The 15,895-nt window shown below is 42.5% G+C and overlaps 1 protein-coding gene across 3 annotated transcripts in view; it reads right to left on the minus strand.

Annotated features, from left to right (window-relative positions):
• ELF1 (E74 like ETS transcription factor 1) overlaps positions 1 to 15,895 on the minus strand; it is an 88,224-nt gene that overhangs the window by 65,590 nt on the left and 6,739 nt on the right. The window contains exon 2 of one of the 3 annotated variants that reach the window (XM_040541009.1): positions 9,527 to 9,743. The exons of 1 other annotated variant lie outside the window; for it this stretch is intronic. The gene's annotated coding sequence lies outside the window, so the exon portion shown is untranslated. Of the gene's footprint in view, positions 1 to 89; positions 221 to 9,526; positions 9,744 to 15,895 lie in introns of those variants that run through there. One more of the 3 variants, XM_040540972.1, reaches the window with a different exon arrangement.

Genomic DNA, 15,895 nt, shown 5'->3' on the forward strand with positions numbered 1-15,895 from the left:
GGGGAGCTCTCCTTCCCCCCCCCCCCCGGCCCCGCTCGGAGGAGCTGGCAGCGCTCCCCCCGCCCGCCCCAGCCCAGCCCAGCACGTACCGCCGGGCCGCCCCGCAGCTCCATGCACTTAAAATGGCTCCTGACGAAAGGGGGGGAAGTGGTGCCCGGGCCCCGGCCGGTGACTCACCGCGGGGCCGGGCGGCGCGGCTGGGCTCGGCAGGGCTCGGCACGCCCCGGGCGGCGGCCGCCTCTCGGCCGGGCTCGGCCCGCAGGTGGCGGCGACGACCCGGGCTTCGGCGCCTTGTGTGCCCCGCCGGGCAGGTGCGGCCTTCGCGCCCCGCTTGGTCCCCGCATGTGTCCTGTCCCCAGGGCAGAAGGCCCTTTTCGCCCCCCCAGCTCCCCCTTCCTTGTCCCCAAAGCCGTGTCCTTGCCCCACGTCCTGCCCCAGCCACCCTCGTGACAAAGAAGTGGCTGTGGGACATCCCATAGTTGGTAGCCGCCCCAGTGCTCGTGATGAACCCCAGAAAAATATAACCTGGGGAGGACCCCAAATCAGCTAGGGGAACACAGTCCCCGTACCATTTTTCATCAAGTCAGCGAGAGCAGTGGCGTCCATGTCACTCAGGCTTTTGAGAGTATCTTGGTGAATTTCTTACATGCTCCTCACCCATGTAGCACCTCAACACCTGGGGACTGAGAATATCTCAGTGAATTTCCAACATATTCCTCATCTTCCTAACCCAAATGTGGTGCGAAATAAGGACCCAATCAACACACCCATGCTCCAAGCCACCCAACATGCAGAGGAAGGCAACGCGAGGGCTGTGGATGGGGCTTATGAATACAATAAGCACACGGAAAGGCCTGGCAGAAAGTCACCCTGTAAATTACTGCATGGAGGGTCAGGACAGGCTTCTTTCCATCTTGCGTTGGTGGGAAGGGTAAGCACAAGCAAGGTTTGCAGGCTAGCAAGCGCATTCATCTTCCACTATACACCTGATTTCCAGAAGGACAGAGTCCAATGTGCCACTTGAGAACCATGAAGCATAGGGATGGCATGGCACAGACCCCAAACCATGCAGACAGGAGGGGGTAACCAGAAGGCGAGAAGCTGGGTTGGGAAGCAGGGGAGGAAAGAAGGCAACAGAGGTGACTTTGCACACTTGTACAAAGACAGGCGAAAAGCCTTAAGCTGCCTCTAGCAAACAAATGGAAAAAACTCCCAATATGAGTAAATGCTGCTGTAATTAAACACCCCCTGGTAATAAATGTTAGTCCAACAGGTGATTCACTGAGCAAAACTCGTTGTCTTAGGGACATTAATATCTCCGACTACTGGCCGTGTTCAGTAACTGAGAAGAAAATTCCAGTTTTACTTGCAGTTAATTCAGTCCCTACAATATCTTCATGGCACTCAAAGGCAAAAGTGGCTTCCAGTTTACTGTTTAAGGAACAGATATGCAGGTATTATTTTATTAAATGTATTTTATCCCATTATTTTGCAGTCTACTTTAAAGGCAGACATGAAGAAAACAACAGCAAGCAGAGCAGCAGCAGATTTTGTTTTTTTCTTCTATGATTTACCAAGTAGTTATCACTTAAGTCACTACTCACGTAGCTTCACTACAGCTCTTTATCAAAATGTGTCTTCATTTGTATTTCTCGGGTGAAAAAAGAAACCACATGGAGGAAACACCACAACGTTATTTTAGTCACTGTATATTTTCCACCACTTGTGACAGATGTATTTTTCCCTCTCTCCAGCAACTTCATTCTAATATAATCTTACTTCTGAAAGTATTTGTTTCTAGCACTGCAAAACCCTTTAGAAATCATGGGGCTCTGAGGGGAGAAATCTGACCAGCTGCTCAGCAGTTACAAGGACACTAACATAGACACAGGGAGAGCACCATTTTAATTATTAAAGAAAGTCTAATAGTTATGTTTTACAGGGGAAAAAAAAAAAGTAAGAGTCTTATCCAGGCAATCAACCAAATTGAAAAATCATTCGTAGTGATGTATGACCACAAACTATGCAAACATTTTGCTGTTTCTAGGTTAAATCTGGAAGCAATATATATATTTTTAAAAGCTCATACAAAAAGCAAAAATATTTAGCAAGAGATAATGCAGGTGGATGTTCATCCCTACTACTGTATCAGATCTTTATGATTCTGGCTTAGAGAAGTGACCTTGCCCATTGCTGCGATGAGTATCTCTATGAAATTCAGACCATCATTTGCCCAAAAGACACAGCTAGACACTGACCAACAGCGTGGCCAAAGCCAATTCAAACAGCTTTTACCCTCCATCCCGGCCGCATATTGCTCACACCGAGCTACTCCCCCCACTATTTCCCAGCGCAAATATTTGCGTAGCCGCACAGCGAAGCGGGCGGTGGAACCAACCAGCAGAAAAAGTTAACGCTGCACAAATAAATAAATAACGCGTGATCAAATTTTCAAGCTTTCGTTGGCCCTGGCTCCCACAGCCACACGTGCTGAAGGGGAGCGGTGTGGTCGAGCGGGCAGCGCGGTCCTGGATGTGGCTTCCATTTCTGCCGGCCTCATGTGTGGCCCCTGAAGGAGCCTCTTCTCTTCTCACCCCCAGCTGGGTAAGTGCTGTCCCTCCTTCTTCTCCGGCCTTGAAAGCTACATGTGTGCAAAAGGGAGACTGTTAAGTTCTCGGCTACAACTGCCCCAGGTGCGACGGCAGGCCTGAGAGGCGCTCTGGAGGCATGCTGACCCACCTGAAACACAGAGACATTTCAGTCTCAAAGGGGCCTACTGCGAGGGAGGTTTGTGCCTCTTTTCAGCTTTCTTTTTTGGATGGGGGTTGGGGAAGGAGAAAATATTATTCAGACAAAGAAGGGGACAGAGGCTCTTGATTTAAAAACCGTTTTCCATTTTGCTTCTGTTACACACCAGGCCACCACAGGGAAGCCTAGAGAGTCCCCCGTGACATGGGACGCACGGTGCCATTCCTAAAGCTGCTGGAGATGCTGTAACTCCTCACCAAGGCTACAAGGGAGAGACCACATCCCTGCCCTCAGCACACACAGGCTTGGGTCTTCTTCAGGCTGAAGGGAAGACTCTGGCTTACAACTGGATAAAAATCAGATTTAAAGAACTCCCCTTTCCCCTTTGGTTCCGTAGGATCTGAGTATCTCAAGCTTTGCAACATATTTAACCTCAGGTGTCTTTGGAGGAAGGAAATATTAATAATCCCATTCACAAACATGGCATGAACACCCCAGCCATATGCCCAAAATCAACTGCATGTGTACAAAAGGTGACACTTGAACCAACCTTCATCCAAATCTGAAGCTAGCACCTCAACTCTTGCACCCTTCTTTCTCCTTATCTACACCAAGAAACTGTACTGGTACTGCTACAGCATTTTAGTACTGTGGTCTCTCTGTCCCGGTAGTTGGGACTTGTGGACTGGCACCTCCCTCTGCAGCAGGTGCCACAAAAAACACAGAAACCCACAGCAGTTTCAGTCTAACGCTGCCAAATGCACAATGACCTAAATGTTTACAGATGGAGAAATTGCATCAAGAGATTGCAAGGTAACTTGTTCCTATCCACAGAGGAAGTCTACGCTACGAGACACCAGATATATAAAAGTTCACTATTCAACAATTTAATCACAAATCAAAAGGAGAAATTCAGAACCCAGAATTTTTGGATACCTAGAGTGCAGTCCTCACAGCTACCAGTTCTTAATGTGCACTTTAAAGGTACGGTTCAGTGATGTTCTGGTGCATGCTGAGTACAGGCTGAGCACAGAGCACAATGAATTTGAGAGAAAACACTCCACTGATTCACTGTAATGGTCACCTGAACTTTAGCTGAATTGTAGGAAATGAGAAGTGGCAGTGAATAAAGCATATATTGGACAGGCCAGTATTCTCAAAGGCTGGGAGAGAAAGTAACCTGGTCACCCTACGTCTGATCAGAATCCTTCAGATAATAAATGTCGTCATCTTTCAAAATACACAAGAGTCTTTTGCAACTTTGTGGTCAGGAAACTCCAAGCCTCCTGAAATTAAACCCAAGTAGCAGAAGTGGTGAGAGAAGTGCTTCAAAAGCAATGGAGTCACAACCAAGCACTGGAGAGCTTTAACCTCATCCATTTTATACCTCCAGGTTTGCATCCAGTGTTTCCTACTGAATTTGGCAAGACAGCTGCCTTTGCCAGCAGAACAGCAACATCCCACACAGCTGCAAACCCCTGACCTTGCACAGCTTTGCACAAACTCTTCTTGGATCACCACTAAGGTATTCCTAGGTCACATCTCGGAGATGACAAGCCTCAAGGAAAACCTACTTGCATAGTCACTTTTCCTTGCTGTTTTAAGTTCCTGCTTTCCTCCTTTTGTTACATTTGCTTCTGGTAAGAAACATTACTTTTCAGTATTTCTAAGAATGTTTTTAAGATGTGGCTATACCCTCCTTTCTACTGATAAACAGACTTAGGAGTGAAAGAATTGCAAAACTCCAGGCAATAAACACAGCTCTGACTCGAGATAGCTTCTGATCCAATCTCAGCCGCAAGTTCCACGCTAGAGCTTCTCTCCGACACTTCTCTACCAACCCCAACCGCACTTTTCTCTCCCCCCATCCTCTCCCTGCTCTGGTTCTGGTCCACGTGGTACACGTTAAACCTTCCAGTGACCTGCTTTAACACATGAACGTGGCAGAAAGCTGACCGAGGTGGGTGGGGAGCATCAGCAGCTCTCTGTGCGGTTAGCGAGTTGAATCAGCTCAGAAAAGGCTGTGATGAGCGAGCACTGCCAGCAAAAGACAGAGGACCTCCCTTTTGTGGGTGGTAGCGAAGCACCCTGCTAGGCTGGCTGAGCAATAGGGTTTTTCACCCTAAGAATCACAGGATTGCACATTAGCTGAAAAAAACTGGGGGCATGTTATCCAGGGGATGATCCAGGCAGGGAGGAGGGACAACCACGCCACTTAAACCTGTGACTCTCAGACCGATCCAACTCTGTCTCACCATCCCTCCTCACGCTATTTGTACATTAGTTTTGGAAAGTGCACTGAAAGTCATTTACCATCCTATAAATACACCTGCCAAAGGATTTGATGGAAGTTACACGTTTAGACCCACAGATAAGACAATAAAACAAGGACATCAAAACAAAGAGAGGACAAATTTACAACCCGTACTACATCTCTGAGCAGAATTCAGATCGCCAAAAATCATGAAACAAAGAATGAAATCATGATCTGCAAATGCAGCCAGGAGTAATCATTGTGCCTCATCTACTGTTCTCACGAACCCCAGTCAGACAGACAAACAAAACAGTTGCATCCTGAAACACAACTCACTTCTAATTCACTACTTCCCAATCCTTCATGTGGGGACACTAAAGTGATCCAGAAAGATCAATACCCTTTTATCTTTAAATACTGTCTCTACACCCTGTCCCATCATGGCCCATACAACAAAGAAGCCAATTGATGGAAAGACTTGAGAAATAAATGGGCAGAGAAATGAATTTTATGAAAATAACTGGGTAATTCCATCTGAATTTATTTTTTTTAAATGTAGAAGAGCTTACTCCTTGAAAAAACAGACTGGAACCGCAGTTTCAGTCTACAGGTGGAAACACGGTGGAAGACTCAAGGTGGTGTAGTTCTACTCAACACTCAAATGTAGTTATAGACCATAACAGTAATGCCATTTAATATACAGAACATCTCACTAAGACTCCTCAATGCTAAATATTTGAAATAAACAAAGCCAAAAGGACCTCATTTTTGCATGGTAATAATTACTGGCTGTCCCAAGAGGACCGCAAGGGCACAGAAGTACTATGCTTTTATGCTGAATTTGCAGACAGTATGCGTAACAGCTCTGGAAAATCTTGCAAAATTTACTTCAGTATTATACAAAGCTATACAATCCTGACTGCAGTAAGATCATGCTAGATTCATGGCATTCAAAAGGAAATGATCACCTGTATATACAGCTGGCTTGAAAGACAAGTATTATAGGTCACCTACCTATTTTTATGGGTTTGTACTTACCTTGCTTTCAAGCAAACATGGGTTTCCTCCTATTGTGCAAGAAGGACAGAGAGGTGAGGGGATACTGAGCATGAAATGAGACTGGTAAAATTCAAAAACATACAAAAGAAAGAAAAAGTTCAATTTTCAAAAAAACAAGAAGCAATATTTCCTGAAAGACAATACTGATTCTTGAAATAGATCAGTAGATCATCCCACAAGTTGAGCTTCTGATCCCCCACTACTGTTCTCCTTCAGAGATCAATTTCCTTAACGGGATTGTTCTGTTTGTTCAGGAGTCCTTGCAAGAATAATTTTTAAGAATACAAACCTCTTATCTACAACTATTTACAACTTTATTGTTACAACTATTACAACTGCAAGAGATGTTACTATGCCGGTAACAGTAAACTTAGCCTTTGTTTTTTTCCTTTCTTACACCAAAATAAATAATACAAAAAAAAATATTTGCAAACATATGGTTCTAGACTGGATGAGCAAGGACTGCATGAGTTTGATATAATCAAACTGTGGCCTCTTATCTGTGACACTCCGTAGCCCACTGAGGAATCCTCATTAAAAAGCTGTAACTATATTTTTCCTCTTCTCGTACTGTGAGTCACTCATTACATTTTTGGATGTTGCAACACATTCATGAATAATAAACACACGCTAGGAAGAAAAAAATCCAGCGTGAACACTGGATTTTTTTCATGTCTATATTTATCAGTATAAAAAGCAAATCAAGAATGAAGCTTAGAGCTGAGAAAAGTTTCTATGCAAGGAATGTTGTTATTCACAGACAAAATATTCGGTGTAGCCTGAGACAAGCACACAGATAGGCACAGAAGTTAGAGCATGACAACGTTAGCATTACTATTATTGTTTGGCCTTTATACAGCAAGAGAGGACAGGGGGAGGGATCGTCATGTTCCCCACCAAACTCTCTCCTAAGGGAGAACAGCCAGACACCGCCCTTTCGCTGGACAATTCTGGGCCCAATGCTGTGCTTTTGCAGCTGCCTTTTTTTTTTTTTTTTCCTCCTTTCTTTCTTTTTTTAAAGGCTAGGGAGTTAGGCTGCGGAGACGGCACAGCCCCAGAAAGTCAGCCGCGCCACAGGAAATTAATGTTGATACCTCGAACGAGCACCATGGAATTATTTATGCACATTTGTGTTTCAGACAATAACAAATGGCATCTAGCACATGCACATGTAGGGGTGCTTGGGACAACATTTTCCACGGCTCCAGTCAGACGAAAAACTGTTGGCTTCCCTTCCAATTTTCGTTGTCCTTTCAGCTCTGCAGCCCCAGGCCGGCCATGCTGCCTACCTCACGCGCTTGGGCGGGCTCCCGGTACAGATGTAGGCCTCATTTACAGAATTAAAGGAAATCTAGATACACGTTAATCTTCAGAAGAATGCCGAGCTCCATAAATACGCTCGGATGAGAGCACAAGAGAATATTTTGGCACCGCTCAGGATACAAACACAAAGGAAAGGAAAGTGTGTTTATTACTGCTCTTCCAGCTGCTCTAATTAGTGGAAAAAGATAAGAGTGCTAACTTGGAGAGGCAGGAGGAAAAAAAAAAACAACACCGTAAGCAAAAAAATAGTAAGCTCGTTTAAATAAATATATTTTCCATTGCAACTCATTCGGATAGAGGGCTGGCTATTAAAGACCAGTTAGCTAGAAACATGAGCCGCTCACCTACTTGTTCAGGAAGTGATTGATACTTTTAGTGGCAGGCCTACCTGTCCAAATACATGGTACATTAGTCAATTGATGAATACATAAATCATGGAGAAGAAACAAGGGAAAAAAATATGGAGATCACAGGAAAGAAAAAGGAGGGGTATCAGGGAGCTTGGGCTACAGATACGGGGAACTGACAGCTGGAAGGACAACACTGTGATCTCTCAGCTAAATTTCAAACTGCTTGCACAAACAAAAGCCGTGTGTCTCCATGCTGATCTTTATCCTGGTGAGCTGTCCTAAAGGAAATCACAGATTATAGTTCTGTGGATCTCTCTAAGACACCAAATTTTCACCTCTTATGGTCGTTTGCCCATAAAAATGAGGTACGGCAAGCAGACATATCGTAGAAGACACTGTTGCATGCATACGTATAGGCTTAGTTTCAAAGAAAATTGCTGCTCCCATTAAGTGTTTTCCAAAAGCCTCACAGGAATCATCTGTCTTTATCCTGTGGTTCAGGAGGCCATGAAAACAGCATCAGGCACCAGAGGCTAAGAGAAAGAGAGGATATTACAGCAGGCATGATTTCATACATGGGATTTTTCCCCTGCTTTCCACTAACAGAGGTCATTTACTTAATGGAGGGAGCTCAGCAGTCTCCTTGAGCAGTCTGTCATTTCCCTAAGACTTATAAAACACTTAGTATCCTCACTACTCCATCCAAAGCACTATGCAATCACTATGTATACATTAGTGATTATTATTTTAGTCCAATACTGGAAATTTAGCATCTCAGTGTACACATTTAACCTTAGAACCCATTTTGTCCTTCACTTACTGAGGGCTCGCCAACCTTAAAGAAAAAACTACAGCTAGCCTGAGTGGAATGATTTTAACTCCCTCTACCATCAAGAGACAGGTGAGACCTACATTAGACAGCAGAGCACTCAGATCCTAGGCTGGTAGCCAAATGCAAAGTTTCATCCGTTGCTTTTCTGTGACCGACTTTATTTCTTGAACTCTCACTCCCAATGTTCCCCCTTTTTAGCATGACACTTTAGAAATGTTTTCCAGCTTTGAAGATCAGACAAAAAGACACTAATTGTGACTATGGTCACAGAAAACTTCCCATATTTCAACCACTAGTGAAGAGTAGCATCAGCCTAATTTAATTTTAATATTCAAAATAATTAAAAGAGCTTTTCTTAAGACAGTGGTTGATGATCTCACTCAGGAAAGAGAAAGGGTAAAGGAAATTACTTTTTCTGTATTATTTTTGTTTTAGATTAATTGCACATCCTCGGGCCTGTTGAACATTTGCTGCTTTGTACGAGCTAGGAGCAGCTTTCTCTCTGCTACGCTGTTCTACAAGAAAACTAACTGCCCTAAACAAGCCCTAGACAAATATTCTTTAATTCTTTTATTGTTAATCCTTAATTGCTTGCAGCAGACTGATGCTTTCCCAAATGAAAATCCCAAATGAAGAAAGCAGATCCCAAATACCCTACATCTAAAAGAGATTGAGCCCAGGGTTTGACTTTACTTTCTGAAAATACAGTGATTTCCAACCATTCTAGTCAAGAACCATTATTCAGCAAGTGTTTGTTTTCAAAGCTACATGCGTATATCGTATGTGCACATTTTGGCAGAAGTCAGATCTGGAGGGACAGGAATTACGAAACAAAGTTATACAACACATTGGAAAATTCACTTGTACCATTAAATGTCAACTAGCAAACAGGAAAAACACCACCAGGCCCAATGCCTCCTACTGCAAAACCACCAGTATCATCAAACGATGCACACTTACATTTTTTCAGGTGAAATTGTAGCTGGATGCCTGCAGGTGTTGTGATGGGATGCCACTGGGCAAGGAGGGGCTGGAGCCCTTATAGAGAAGCCCTATGAAGGGGGAGGCAGGGAGGAAGAAGCACCACACACACTGGATGTAAATCCACAGGAAACCTGCCTCTCTGCTTATAATGCCCAGGGAGCGTTCACATTTATAGGCAGAGAAGAGCAAAGATCTGCAGGGCAAACAGAGCAAAGACCTTTTAATCTAAATAGACAAAACACAATAGAAGAAGGGGGAAAAACTACATACTATCACGGAGTAGTTGTCCTGGCTCAAGGACTGTTTTCTTCCACACTTCTCTGTTCTGCAATGTGTCTGTGTGTGTGCGTGGGGGGGTGTTGATAACATAACGTGTAACTATATTGCCTTTTCCTTGCTAGTTCCACTTAACTACAGAAAATTATAACCAGGCTCTCACCGTTTCACACATCAGCTTTCCACCTGGCAGAACATCATTGTTTGCACAATCACACAAGATTTAAAAAAAAGGCAATGACACTTACTAATCCAAGGCCATTCCCCTTACCCTTATATCCAAAATAGCATAGTCAGAAAATGCCGTGAAGTCAGTTTTCCTCCTTGGTTTTTGGGTGTCAGTATTTGTGAACGAGAAGACTTATGGTAGGTGAGGTTTATTCCATGAATGGAGAAGAGGGTCCCACTCATGACTTCATTAGATGCTGCATTCAAAATATCCCCTAAGTCAAGTTACTAAATTTTATAGAAAAGGTCAAAATACAAGATGAAATCCTTTCTTTTCTCTCCCAAGATGGACTAGTAAAGGTTTGGTTTTATGCAAATGTAGCCAACTCTCAGTCCAAGAGAGACTTGAGAGAATAAAGCCAAAACTAAACCATACCTGAAAAATAACACACTTAAGATAATGTAGATACGCTATTACAAAGCAAACAGAGAAATAAGCAAAACATAGCTATGGTAGAAGTGAATATACCACTACAAACTGATTAACATACTGAACCCTCAGCATCAAGAATTTTTTCCAGCTTATTAAATAAACAGATTGTACACATCTATACCATATACATACACACATACAGTATATGGTTATATATAACCCAGAGTACGGGGAAGCCATATTCAGAAAGAAAACACTGCAAAGGAATTATAGGGAGGTCTGACGAACATCCCTCAGTTAATCTGAAACACCACAGTTGGCCACTTTTAGCTTCTCTATTTTACTCTCTCTACATTTTGGTGCGCTCAGTCTTGGTCTTGTCACAAAGCTCCTTTCTGAGACGTCATCCAACATCACCCACACCATCTCTGTTTGGCTCTGAGCAGAGCCGAAACACACTTTTGCAAGGTGTGCTTGGACAAGCCCCAAAAGGTATCTTCTGATGATCCATTACTTTCATTTTTTGTTTAACACCGAAGGTATGAAGATTTAGAAACCTCTGGGGAAAAAAAAAAATGTATATCCCATCACTAATCAGATAAAATGGAGCTGGTGGCAGGTTACTTATTTAATTTCCTCTCCCACAGCCCTCATGACTGAAAACGATACCTGCACTGAACAGCCTTTCTCGCAGCCCCAGCTAAGGCAACAAACAGGTCACTTCATGTGTGTTGAGGGGAACTTGTTGCCCCAGTTTCCCCACTGTCTTCCCCTTGGGTCTGATCACTGGCACTGGACCCCAAGCTAACAACCACAGCTGGCTCCCGCAGCATTGGTCAGGTTTTTCTGTACCTTCCTCCCCATCTGGAAAAGACAGTAAAGCGAGCCCTGTGGACCGACTAAAAGGACTTAAGAGATCTTGAACTTCAGCTCTTGGTCATACCTAACTGGAACGCTCTAGTGCTTCACTGATTGCAATCCCTGACTTAGAAAATCTAACTATTCACCTACTTGGTGAAAAAACTGCCTATCCATGCTTAATGTGTCCTCAAAACAACACCATGCTAAGATAATACTTAGGGAGGAAGAGAGGAGAGGAGAAGAAATCTACCTACGTATGACTATTCTTCAATGTTATTTGGTAGCAGCATTCAGATTTGAGTTTTTCTCGTGTTTAATAAAAGCTAACATTTTGTTCTTGAGAGGACCCTCCCCCCAAAATCCTTACACTATGGATAATGAAGTCCATTCAGCCTTCTTCTGCACACAGTGACCTAGCTCCCAGCTATCCCGTAGCAGTTCAAATTATCTCAGTTTCATCAGCAGGGCTATTCACAGTTTCTTCTGTATCTCATTTCCCTGGCTCACATCCTGTCAGTTAGAAGGAGAAAACTAGTCTGGATCTACCTTAATCTACTTCCTTCCCTTCCTAAGTTGTTTTACCCAGTTTTCTTTCATTCCCAGCTCTGTTCACTATTCCTCGTGCATCTGAACATTCAAGATACATTTTGGAATAAAGAAGATGGAAGTGCAGTAGTGGCTCCACACAGCAAAAGCATGGAGACGCCTGATTTCAAGCTGCCCAAGCTGTGATGACATTCCAGCCAGAAACCACATAGAGCTGTAATCTACTTATCTGCGTATCTGGAACTGGTAAGCAGTGCCTTTTTCTAGCAGATAAAACAAGCAATCCCAATAAAGGGCATTCCCCAGAATGACCAAAAAAAAAAAAAAAAACAACCAACCCACACTTTCAGGTTTTTTACTTCTACATGTCTTCAATTTACTAAAAAAAAAAAAGAAAAACACTGACTGGACAAGAAAGAAGGAGCACAAATACAAAGAAGTGCCAGTTAACAGTGTTCAGAAAGCCACCTTTTCCTAGCAGTCCCCCAGTTTCTTTAACACAGTCTGCAGATTCAGTATTGTTCCTAATACTTCCCTTTTAGAATAGCTTCCTTTGCTAAAACAGTCATTCTGCAAGTGCAAATGCAGTGCAATACAAAAGAACCAGAACTACGTACCTTCACCCTCAAACCACACCTGCACAAACACTTGCGGCTGTTGAAACACCCGTACCACTACTGCTCAATTTGATAATAAAATATGCAGAATAGCAACTTAAATCTGAACATACGTGACAGATCCTTTCCCACCTCAAAAACAAACAAACAAAGAGTTTTGATATGCCTGTCCACCACATACTTCATAAACAAAAAGCTCTAAAGAACTAAGCAGTCTCTAACAATATTTAATGTTGATAAATGTCAACAACACGGAGAAAAGATAAGGGGGAATACATAATAGGAATACATAAACCCTACAGGATTAGAGAATTCAGAAAAGTAATATGCTCAACAGGTGCTGAGGCAAATACACAGGACCAGGAACCTAGTTTGAGTCTTAAAACATACGAAGCATATATCACTATATATCCATAAAGGCAATTCCTTGTGTAAGTACCTTTTTTTTCCTTCAGGAAAACATTAAACAAGTAGTTTATAGCTAATGCATAGATTTAGGGAAAGAAAACAAACAAACAAACACACCCACTTAAAGAAAGATGAGGGGGCTAATACAATAACAGCCTATTGTACTATTTGACCTTCCAGCTGCTAGTCATACAGTAATGACAGAAGTGACAGACTACAAACTTGCATTTCTGATGAAGCTTTTATTTCAGAGGGAGAAAACACAACACCTACAAAAGTTAGTTTTCTCAAAAATAAAAGAAAATAAAATAGGAAGACCTCTTAAGCAAACAACACTCCCAAAAACATGCTGTGCAGTAATTTACCTAGGACATGGTACATAATATGATGCAACCATAGCCACTCAGAAAGAAAATCAATGATAAAAGGATATCAGTGAATTTGATCACCAGAAATAAGAAACATTTCACATCAGTAGAAGTGTCCTGGATAATTTTCACAAATGGTCATTTGCCAAGAACAAAAAACATACAGTTCTGGCTCTCAACATCTTGCCTGCAGTATATTTATGGTCAGAAGCCAGATCATTCCTTCATTAAAATACTACCTCTGTAACAGCAGCAAAGTTTCACTACCATGTAATATTAATATTCGAAAACTGAATTTTAAAAAGTCTTAGTAATTGTTTTTTTTCTACTACTTCCACTAATACACCACCAACTTCCTCAGCCCACCCCCCAGCAGCATCTCAGTGTATTTACCAGAACCTACGTCAGCTTTGCCACCTAAGCTCGCCAGCCCACTGCAACTAACACAAACTAACTGTTTAAACCGTGTAGGTAAAACAGATTGCTTTGGCAGAAATAGGAGGATCCCCACAGTGATCTGGCCAGTCTGGCACAGGTGACCAACGGAGGACAGCAGTGGCGCCTGCAGCTATGTCACCACATACTACATACACATACCACATACAGCTGGGTCACCACAGTAAAGAGCATTGCAACCACGAGTCCCATACTTCTTATTTAGGCCTCAGCCCTGTTCTCCCTCGGGATTCCTGTGCAAACCCTCAGCAAGAGTGATGGTGGCCGGGGTGAAGAAGTTAGTGCCTTTTTCCTGCCCAACATCTACTTAGAAGACAACTGTCTCCAGCTGAAACCCGTATCAACTAAATGTCAGCCATTTTGTTTGGTGGTGCTGTCCGACTTCACGATGTTTCTTTCCTGCAGGGGAAGAGCAAGCAGAAGAGCTTGTAGAACTGACTGAAAGCCAATTTGCAACAACGTCATATTTCTGAGGCAACATTTCTGTCTGGAGAAGGTACTGCTAGAAGTGTCTACACGCTGGATTTTCTTCTGGAGCTCAGTAGCAGATTCACTTCTGTTGCGCTCATCTACCAGCGCCGATCACGTTCCTTAGGCCATACTTTATTATCATGCTGTTAGGTCAGTGCTCCTACAGTGGTATATGAATGCTTAGTACTGTCTCTATCAATTTTCTGACTAGTTTTGCTGTCCTTTTACCCACAGTATCCCTTCCTCTGTCATATATCTTTAAAAAAAACAACGCAGCAAATCCTATGCCAAAGGGCAGCATAACCTTCTCGCCTCTTCAGTCATTTAAACTGTTGACAAAGTGGGCTCTTTTGGTTTCCTGCAAAACAGATGTATCTGCTGTCATCCTCTTGATCAACATTGAAAGACCTTGCCATTGCTCACTGAATTTCCACACTTACACAGTATCTCTTAACAAAAAATAAAGAACAAAGAACAGATGCCTGGATGCTATCCAACCCCCCTTGCCAAAAACTGTCTCCGAAGACCTGCAGCAGGGTACACAATCTTACAACTTTCCCACCAGCTCTTCTACTTCTCAAGGCAGAAAACCAAGCTTGTTGTGACTACCTCCAAAGACCCCAAGCATGCCCCCAAAACAACCAGTACATGATTAATGCATGAGCTTCTTAAAATGACAAAGCAGCAGCTTCTCTCAGAGCAGCAACAGATGTTGAAAGGGAAGCTGCAGCAGCAGCTACCATGTGAGCAACTTTCAACCAGGACTTGGCATGTTGAGTTTCCTACGTGAATACATTAGGCATAAATGAGTTGCAGAACAAGGTCAAGCAAATTGAAACACCTCATTAAATTTCATCGATGCCTGTATGACCAGGTACTTGAGATACTAACTGCTTAATGTCACTATTATATTAATGGAGGAAAGAGACAAGAATATCACAGTGCACAGAGTACACAGGTGAATCTGAAATAGTCGGTTTTAAGAACAACAAAAAAACAAAACAAAACGTGTAAAAACAAAACAAGGAAATCAAACTAATCCTATGGAGCAGGCAGAATTGTCTTCACTGGCCCCAGATGTGCCAGATGACAGACTGAGCTGGAAGTCCACACACGTGACAGATACAGAATAATACATTTAATAAAAACACCTAACTCTTGACTATCCTGATTACAGTTACATTCAGCACTGATGAAGGGAGGAAAAAACAAACCTTGCAAAGAACTCTGTCCTACTACTATTCCTTTTTTAATTTGGTTATCTGGGTGCATAATTATCCTACATGCACACGATTTGTGCTGTTAGGTGTACGAATTATATAGTCAGTTATGCAGCTTGGCTTTTTAGAAGTTTTATATTCAGATTTGATATGTCCTTCAGATGGACATAAGTCACTTAATTCTGTAAACTTCAATTTCAGTGTAAAACACTGCTTCGTTTTATAACTAGCAAGGGCATAAATCTCACTAAGTATTACAAAACACAATAAAATGTCAAGAGATAGCAAACTATAATCCATGACTGCACTTTAAAAACAGGCACCATGTGGTGATATTCGTTATCATCTACATAATGACCCAATTTATAACAAACTACTGGAATAATAAAGTAGGATTCAAAATTTACTTTTGATTCTTTGATAGTCATTTTCCAAGAAGAAATTTATTAAATAACCTAATTAGAACTCTTAACTGAAAACTTCCAACCTTATTTGCACTTTTTATAGATTCTGTATACGCT

This window comes from Cygnus olor, chromosome 1 (genome assembly GCF_009769625.2).
Source record: "Cygnus olor isolate bCygOlo1 chromosome 1, bCygOlo1.pri.v2, whole genome shotgun sequence".
In the NCBI taxonomy this organism is placed as follows: Eukaryota; Metazoa; Chordata; class Aves; order Anseriformes; family Anatidae; genus Cygnus; species Cygnus olor.